Here is a 9,661-nt window from a genome sequence, read left to right as displayed (position 1 = left end):
GAAACGAGAAAGCGATTTGAGACAACTACATCGGCTGAAATGAGAAATGTTTCGGCTTTGATTCTAGCTGATGGCACGCTAGTCGTTTCTTTATAAATTTATAAATTTATATATATATATAATATTATTATCGCTGGGTGACGTATATAGAGCGTCTTTTCGAGAGGACGCCATTAACGGCTCCATAGAGAACACAACACGTACATTACTATTTTGCTTCCAATGAGCATGGAAAGACGTTCTACCCACCACAACCATCACCAACATAATAATAATATTAATACTGTAATTCATCAATTTAAATGTTGTTCCAGTGTCGGCTAGATGGGTCAATCGACGTTGAGATTAGATAGTAGAATCTAACAACACATACCTAGCAAAATCAGAAATGCGACCTACCGAACAACGGACGTTCTACGTAATATGATCGAATCTTATATAACGGACCATTTATTTAAAAATTAAACAAACACATTATGCGCAACGAATTTCAGCATTGATGCGTTTTCCATTCTGAGTCATAATCATTAAAAACATTATTTGAAGATCTTGGAGACTATTCACGTTCGTTGAAAGAGACCCTCTTTTTGTAAATTGAACGAGTGGTAAAGCAAAAACATGGAAAAGTAAAGGACTAGCTATTAAAACTGGAAAAGAAAAGGACAAGATATTCTAGTAAAAATATAAATATTACAGTATTGAAAATGTATTATACAATGTTATACATTGAATTAAAAAAAAATTAATGCTGCAATATTTTAAGTTATAAATTTATTATATTTTTAACTAGGATATCTTGCCATTTGATTTTCCTAGTTTTAACAACTAGGCCTTTACTTTTCCATATTTAAGCTTAACCATATTACTTTTCATGCTCGCATTTTTCTATTGTAATCCATGATTTTTCCAAGCTTCCAAAAAATTCACTTGTTGTTTCAGTCTTATTTTTTGCCCCGCTAAACACATATGTAAAAACAATGTACGACACTCGTCTGCTTTCAATAAAATCACCCCAATTATCTCCCTTTCATGCTTTAATTCATTTGACTTGTTACTTCTTTTTTTTAATTCGTAACAACAGTATTCCCTGAAGTGACGTGGTTCCTATGGAAACCAGTCATAGACAGCGTCGCTCACGTCTTTACATATTTTTACAATTTAAACACCAGACAATTTATCATAACTTTTGTTTTAGTGAACGAAAATTGAATTTTTTTCACAATATAGCTGAGAAAGTGATCTATAGACTGTAATAATTGTTTGAAATTTGGTCAAAAAATGACTGAGCGGTGAAGCTTTAAAGCAGTTCTAAATGACTAAAACTGCTACTTAACAATATATCCAAACACTACCGTGTTTGAATCATATATATATATATATATATATATATATATATATATATATATATATGTTTTATTTTTTATTACCGTATCTTTCTGTTAAGTTACATTATTGTTTCAGCTACTCGGCCGTATTTTTGGCCGTCAGTAGCTTCCTCAGACTTTTACAGAAATGTTCGTTATTACAGTATTAAGCACTTTCTTCAGTTTTTATTAATTACCATTTCCACTATATATATATATATATATATATATATATATATATATATATATATATATATATATATATAGCTTCCGTTGTTTATTTTCCAATTTTTTCCTTTTAATAAACCAAAGATATCTCAACTCTGTGTTCACCATCCCTAGATGGGAGAGTTTATGAAGAGCTGCACCAAATATGGCCTTAAACTTTGACATTGACCTTGAAAATTGGTGTGCACCATCCCATCATGGATATGCACCATCATCCGTTTTGTCATGATCGGTACAGTGGTGTGGGCTGGAGGAAAGTATGTATATAAAGACTATTAATTTGACCTTTACCTTGGAAAATGGTGTGTACAATCCCTAGGTGAGGGACCATCATCATGCTAGGTTTGACCATGATCGGTTCAATGGTGTGAGCTGTAGAGTATATATACATAGGCTATGACCTTGAACTTTGCCATTTACATTGACATTCGTCATAATCGGTCTAGTGATGTAGGCTGTAGGAAAGTTGTACATACAGATTTTTCCACACACACACACACACACACACACACACACACACACACACACACGAATGCTACTACTTTCTGTATATATATATATATATATATATATATATATATATATATATATATATATGTATGTATAATATAAAGCTGAATGTGTGTGTGTGTGTATGTGTGTGTGTGTGTGTGTGTGTGTGTGTGTGTGTGTGTGTGTGTGTGTGTGTGTGTGTGTGTGTGTGTGTGGTCACGAATAGGCTTCTACATGGTTGACTATTTTAAAAAAAACTGATCACATATAATGATAGATGTATCGAGACACAGGAATGGGTATGTTTGATCTGGCAGAACGGTGGTTCATTAAAATTGTGAGGTTTGCGTTCGCGCCTGGTCCATAAAGTATGGAAATAAAAAATTTAAAAATTAAAAACAAAAACGCTTACAAGTGTTTTTGATATAGATGTACATAAGAATATTTGATAAGTATGTTTTACTTTAAATAATATATATATATGTATGTATGTATGTATGTATGTATGTATGTATGTATGTATGTATGTATGTATACTAGCAGTGCCACCCGGCTTTGCACGGGCCCTATGTACTATTAATAACTTTATGTGCATATGTATATACATATCTTAAAAAGTTTGACTCATGTTCAGGTAATCTACATCTAAAATTTCAAGTGTTTATACTTAAAATTCGTAGAGGAGTTTTGTAGAATCTGCAAAGGTCAACTCTTTCAACTTTGACCTCTTGGCAACCAAATTTTCGCACAAAACCTAATTAAAAAGCTTGCTGTATGCCTGAATACCCTTTATGCAAAATTTCAAATGTTTACACCCAAAATTGGCTGGATAGTTTGCTAGAGACCGCAAAAGTCAAATCTTTTTAAGTCCTTGACAGTTAAACTTTCGGCCAAAAACTGATTGAACAGCTTGCTGCCTGTCTGAATACACTTTATGTAAAATTTCAAATGTTTAGACCAAAAATTGACTGAGTAATTTGGTAGAGACCGCAAGGTACAAATTTTTTAACTTTGAGCCCTATTATGACCCTTTCAAATTTATTGTTTTGGGCTCAAATCAAGTTATTAAGTTTGATCCGTGTCCAAGTAACCTGCATTTAAAATTTCAAGTGTTTAGACCAAAAATTGGTGGAGGAGTTTGGTAGAGTTCTCAAAGGTCAAAGCGTTGAACTTTGCCCTAAAAACCGAATAAAAAGATTTTCCAAAATCTCAATACCCCTTATGTCAAATCTCGAATCTGTAGACTGAAAATTGGCAGAGTAGTTTGGTAGGGAAATATATACACACACACAATTTCACTTTTATATATATATTAGTATTTCAGCCCGGTGTTGCGCGGGTGTTTGGAGGTGTATGTTGAGCAAGAAAAAAAATTAGTGCTAGTAGGAAGGCAGGCTGGAACCCGTACTGTGAAGGAGGAAAAGAACTGGAAAAAGCCCTGACGTTTTTGCTGTTACGACCATCGCCAAACCGGAAGTGAATTAGGTTTAAATAAGGGTAGACAATCGAAAGGAGAGGGTGACTTTCCAAAATATTGGCGAAAAAAGCGACCCCTTCCTTGTAGAAAAGTACCCAGTTGAAGATGAAGATATTAATGTTTTAGACAATTTTTCGATATTTATCGTCTGAAAAGTCTAACTTCAAAACAGTACTGATCTTGGTAAAATTCGTTGCCTCTGTCGAAAGTTTTAGGCATAAATACATACATACATACATACATACATACATACATACATACATTTATATATTTTCCACCCAAACCGATTAAAAAGCTTGCCCTATCTCTGAATACCTTTTATGTAAAATTTCAAATGTTTAGACCAGAACTTGTCTGAGTAATTTGGTAGAGACCGCAGAGGTCAATTTTTTTACATTTGATTCCTTTTATAACCCCTTAACATTTATTCTTTTGGGCTCAAATAAATTTATTAAGTTAGATCCATGTCCAAGGAACCTATATCTAAAATTTCAAGTGTTTAGACCCAAAATAGTCGGAGAAGTTTGGTAGAGTTATCAAAGGTCAAATCGTTGAACTTTGACCCTTTACCAGCCGAATTTCTGGCCGAAAGTGGATTACAAAGATTTATCCAAATCTCAGTACCCTGTATATCAAATTTCGAGTCTGTAGACTGAAAATTGACAGAGTTATTGCGTAGGCAAATATACACAGACACACAGAAACGTTCACTTATATATATATATATATATATATATATATATATATATATATATATATATATATATATATATATATATGCGTCTGTGATTTCAATTTAATACTAGGTAGTACGGTTTCGTCCTTCTGTCATCCTAGATTTAGGAAAATTTCCGGATTCGCCAGTTTCGTTAGTAGAAAACTTCTAAATCGCAAATCTAATAGTTAATAGTGTTCCTCCATTTAAAACTATTTCCGGTCGGCTGTTCAAGCTTCTTTTCGACTGAAAACGGAACCGAAATGCTTGTTTGTTGTTGCTGTTGTTTTTTGTTTTTTTTTTTGTTTTTTTTTTTTTTGTTTTTTTGTTTTGTTGTTGTAAAAGTTAAACATTCTATGGAACACAAGAAAATCGAATTTAGTGTACGTGCAAACAGTCTCTGTTATAATGTTACGGCTTTTGAAACGAATGTAGAATCTGAAGTAGATTTTCTCACAAGTCATAATCCGTTAAATAATTGTAGTAATCTTGATCACGTTGCATTATGACGGTTATTTCTAAATAATCATTTTTCTAGAAAAATAAATAAATGTTATTTTAAAAAAAAGGTAAGGGTTATTGATGTTAATGCTTTTCGTTATTTTGTTGATGGTTGAGGTGATGATGATGATGACGACGACGACAAGGGTGGTGGTGATGATGATGATGATGATGATGATGATGATGATGATGATGATGGAAGTTGTGGTTGCGGTGCCGGTGATGATGACGATGATGATGATGATGACGACGACGACGACGACGATGATGATGATGATGATGATGATGATGATGATGATGATGATGATGATGATGGAAGTTGTGGTTGCGGTGCCGGTGATGATGACGATGATGATGATGATGACGACGACGATGATGATGATGATGATGATGATGATGATGATGATGATGATGATGATGATGATGGAAGTTGTGGTTGCGGTGCCGGTGATGATGACGATGATGATGATGATGACGACGACGACGACGATGATGATGATGATGATGATGATGATGATGATGATGATGATGATGGAAGTTGTGGTTGCGGTGCCGGTGATGATGACGATGATGATGATGATGACGACGACGATGATGATGATGATGATGATGATGATGATGATGATGATGATGATGATGATGATGATGATGGAAGTTGTGGTTGCGGTGCCGTGATGATTTATGATGATGATGATTATGATGGTGGTGGTGGTGGTGGTGGTGGTGGATGCGTTTTATGAGGATAATGTTACAAAGCGAAGTGTGACAGACTATGGAACGGGGAAAGCGTCTCATTGTGATCCAAGGACGCAGCAAAAAATACTGAAGCCACACGGTTTGTCACGCGTGTGGCGGCCATTTTAGAATTGTCTGTTTTATGTTTTGTCTTGTTAATTACAAACCGTCTTGTGTCGGTCGCCACAATCAACAAAACAAATGCGTCTCCCGGAAATAGTCGCTTCAAATCAGCCTTCATTTATTTCCTACTTTTCTTTTTTCTATCGCAAATTTTAATTAATATTTTTTTTTAATCATTTATTCCGGCGACTTTAGATGTATTTATGTATGGTGTATTGTGCTAAACGTTGCGTGATTATCGTCATATGACGATCATTTTTTGCCCAGGATTTCGTTTCTCTCCCACTGGGTGTAGGAGGTAAAACTGTGTCAGAAAGTTAAAAAAAAAAAATGGTAAAAATTACCTTGCAAGTAAATTGTGCAAAAATGCATTTCAATCAAAGTAAATCAGTATTTCCCGGTATATACACAAACCGGCATTTAAGTTCATTATTACAAATAGCAATTGATGTACGGATCATTATGACTTCCTGTCGTTGAATACTCGACTGTGAAAGCCTGCCGAAATGGCATTGAAAAGGTATTCGATTTTCCTCCATTCAGGTGTTAGTTACCGGTAGCCTGAAGGAAAGGTGATAAGTTACGAAGCCAAATGCGGCTCTATGATTGAGTTAGAGTCTCCCGACCAGCAATAATTATCATTTTCTAAACTGATTATTGCATGTCTGTAAGTATGAAAAAATATTTATTTAAAATTATATTTTTGAGTTTTATTTTACTTCAGTCGAAGTTCTCAGAAATCAAGGGGACCCCTTCTTGGGGCTAACACTTGATCTCTATGAGATGCATAGATATTCAAATGTTCGATTAAAGTTCTTTATCTCTCAAACAAGAAGTTAGTAAAGAAATTGAGAATATAATGTTCGTCTCCTTAACTGACCATTTTAATACGTTATAGACTATATATCGTGTCGCCTCACAAAAACTCATCTGGTCTTGTGGACTTTCTAGCTTCGTGCTGTTACTTCAGGTAACATCACTTGGAGAAAGTGCACCATTTCTCGAGAAAACCCAGTGTGGGTTAGCCATACCGATGAGATCTTATTTGGCTGAGAATACTATGTGATTTTGGATATTTAGTCAGGGTATACTTGTAAGAAAAAGTATCCTTGTGCCAGGTTTTCTGTACAAAGATACCTTAGACACATGAGCATAGTTCTAGTAGGCATCCAAGGTCTCTTCAGTAAGCATTAAAGTTATTTCTCTTTGTGTGTGTGTGTGTGTGTGTGTGTGTGTGTGTGTGTGTGTGTGTGTGTGTGTGAGTGTGTGTGTGTGTGTGAGTGTGGAGAGGGCTCCAGTAAGCCGTGGTGAAGGCAACCTTTCTAGGAGAAGCAAATCTCTGATTTAAAAAACCATAAAGCGGGAGACCAGTACCCGCATTAAGCTTGTCTGCAGTTTAACTTGTTGCTGGCTATCTTGCTCTTGCTTGTTGCTGGATCTCAACATGTTGAACCGAGAGAGAGAGACTTAGCTGTCGTACAAAGCTAAGACTCTGTAACAGCATCTTTGTATAGATACTCCCTCAGGTATTTGGGCTCATGGACTTTAAGTGTCTAAGGGACTGGCACTCGTCTGACAAGACGTTGCAATCATCATCATTATATATGTATGTATGTACGTATTAGTGATGGGACGATTCCAATTATCCAATTATTTTCTCAATTCCGACACAATTACCGATTCTGTACTAAATTCCCGATTCCGATACAATTTCCGATTTCGATTCTTTATAAATCTCTAAATATTTAACTATAAAAGTGCTATTTTGTCCCGATTGCTGTAAAATCACATCTTAAATGTCTCTTTATTTTCTCAAACGTAAAAACACACTTGTGAAGAGGTGGTCTAGAGATTTTAGTTTTATTGGAAGTTTAAATCAATAAATATTTCTTATTTTATTACTACTACAAGCAGTGGATTGGTTTGGTTGTTTTTGTTTTACGGCATATCAACCCTTTTCAGGTTATTTAATACCGAATCCAAAGATTTTGAAGAAAATTTTTTAAATAGAATATATTTGTTGTTTCTAAGTCGGTTTCTATTTAACCCATAGTTGGGACCCTAACAGGTACTACCACTCCGGGTCAGAGTGGACCTGGAAGCAATGGCAATTAAAGGGTGGTTCAACACTCCCCAAAGCCCGCAAGCTTGGGTCTCACCACTGGATATAATTTAAGGTCATATCCAGGACCACAAGCAGTGGAAGAGTTTTTTTAAACCAAAATCAAATAAAAAAGATAATTTAAGGAATCGGCTTTGGGCGTCGGAAAATAGGCTCAAATTTTTCTGATTCCGATACCGATTCCGCTACCCCAAAAAGCTCCGATTTTTCCGATTCCTGATTCCGATTCTGATTAATCGTCCCAACACTAGTATGTATGCATTTATGTCGTAGTTCGCTTGAAACATTGTTTATAGGATAAAAGGTGCGTTTGAAGGCTTGTCAATGCAAGAATTATTCAGTTGTTGTAAACAGATAAATTGATAAATAATAATAATTCAATAGTTTTGAATAAATATGTATTTAGCTGATTATAGATGGTATATTCTCGACTGTAGATGGTGTATTCCTCAAATATTTTCGGAAGCAACTCCTATTTTTTTAAAAAGGGTAGAAAATGTATAACCACTTTTTATGCTGACGATTTGGTTTAATTTAAGTGGGTGTTATATTTTAATTTTGTTTTGCAACGCTATTTTTTTAAGTTTAAAAAGTACATTAATTTTTAAGGGGAGGTAATTCTTCTATCTTTTTAATTTCTTGTTTATTACTATATCTTTTAATCTAAAGGGAAGTTATTTTGTAGTTTTGTTAGAGTTTTCTAATCTAAGGGAAATAATTTTGCAACTCAGTCTAAGAGAAGCAATTAGTTTACTTTATTTTATAAGGTAATTGTTTTTAAAATCGCGTTAATTTTATAAGGTAATTGTTTTTAAAATTACGTTAATTGTTTAGGGAGGAATTCGGTATTTTTGTACTTTTGTTAAATTATGGGATTTAACATTGTAACTCGTCCAAAGAAAGTAATTTATCTGCTTGTGTAAAAAAAACCTAACATCTTCCTAAATAAAGATTTAGGAAGATGTTAGGTTTTTTTGTTTTTTTTATTTTTCGTCTAATTTTTAATTACCTATTCTTATAAATGGGTAACTATTTCTTTCTAGCTTTCTTATGTAAATTTTCGCTTTTGTTATATTCTGTAAACAAAAACAGAAAGTTTTCTTCAACTATACTTTTATTTTAGAGACGTTTTGATGGTTGAATCATTTCTTCCGCATTCCCGATTAACGGAATAACTGTATATTAGATTAGTATTCAGAAAAATGAAAACTCATGCGATCTTCTGAGCAAAAAATATAATTGGTCGATAGATGGGAATATGGGTAGGTAAGTAGATTAAAGTTTCACATACTTAGTTCGGACTGCACGCTGTTTTCTACTTGAGACCAATGTGGTCATATTTAGTAAAAGGGGATGGTCGTCACTTCTGACATTAACACAAAGCACGTTTCACTGGATGCAATCCATCCATAGCCTTTGAGCTCCTGGAGGGGCATAGACCATCTACAACTTTTTGTAGATGTTTTTGTCGCGAGGAGTTCGTTTTACAGGGTGAGGGTGCTGGCCCCACGCCCAATCTTCCCAGAAGGTACATACAGCGCCTAGCCTTCCCAAATGATCACCCATCTGGTACTGGCCAGGTTCAACGTTGCTTACCTTCGGTGATCTGGCGAGAACCGGTGTATCAACGTGATTGTGCCGTACATTGGCTGCAATGCTGTAAGAAAATGATCTATCAATAATGGAACCTTGACAAAACATTTTGAAGCATTATGCAAAATTAAGAATAAAGTCGCAAATACTAAGCACTAAATGGCTTGAATGCTTCATGAGTGCATTCTCTCCCGTAACTCTAACCCTGAACCCCAACTCTAACATTCCCACCTCCATCAATTTTTGTGGATTATGTGGACGTGTATCTGCAAACGCGATTTCTACTCAACCAATCAAATGATAGGTTTACG

General features: G+C 34.8%; 1 pseudogene; it reads right to left on the bottom strand.

Annotated features, from left to right (window-relative positions):
* Window positions 1-9,286: 9,286 nt before the first annotated feature.
* Window positions 9,287-9,403, bottom strand: LOC145243151 (5S ribosomal RNA; annotated as a pseudogene).
* Between the last annotated feature and the right edge of the window lie 258 nt (window positions 9,404-9,661).

This window comes from Euprymna scolopes, chromosome 21 (genome assembly GCF_053919585.1).
Source record: "Euprymna scolopes isolate OS-2025 chromosome 21, ASM5391958v1, whole genome shotgun sequence".
NCBI lineage: Eukaryota > Metazoa > Mollusca > Cephalopoda > Sepiida > Sepiolidae > Euprymna > Euprymna scolopes.
This window is presented reverse-complemented; position numbering and strand designations above follow the sequence as displayed.